Here is a 634-nt window from a genome sequence, read left to right on the forward strand (position 1 = left end):
GTGGTTTTGTCTCTGGGACGGATCCTGGCCGGCGGTGGCGACGCCTGGTCTGGGTTTCCTGCGTCCCCAGTCAACGCCGGGTAAATCCCCGGTGGCCCTGAGTGCCCTCGGGGTTGCCCAGGGCCCTTCCCCGCCGCCTCACGCAGCCCACGGGGCAGGTCAGGGTGAAAAACGGGTTCGCGGCCCCCCGATGCTCAACCGGACGAGGCAGGGGAAGGCGTGCATCCCTCCGGGGTGTGAGCACTGGGAATTTGGGAGATGCTCTTGCACCCGGCTGGGAGCTGGCGCCGGCCGCCCGGGAGCCCCTTCCTGACCCGAAGGCTGGAAAGTCCCCAACGTGCTTCCTCCAGGGCTGAGACGCTGAAATGACTCATCCGGCTTGGTTTTACTACGGATTAATTTGATGAGCTTTCTTCAGCCCCTGCCTGCTGCAGGAAAGCCCCGCTGCCCGGGGTGGCCGTCCCATGGGAGACAGCTTTCCCCCTGCACCCTTGGAAACCGGCCCCACGCTCCCGCCCGGCCCCATCGCAGGCAATAACCCTCTTCGGGGTCGTTTTATCTTATTGCCCCCCTAAAAACCCAACGGCTTCCCGCAATGCCCTCTTGCCATCGATTCGGGGCAGCGGGGTGTGCG

This window comes from Charadrius vociferus, unplaced genomic scaffold, assembly GCF_000708025.1.
Source record: "Charadrius vociferus isolate BGI_N301 unplaced genomic scaffold, ASM70802v2 scaffold49, whole genome shotgun sequence".
Classification (NCBI taxonomy): Eukaryota; Metazoa; Chordata; class Aves; order Charadriiformes; family Charadriidae; genus Charadrius; species Charadrius vociferus.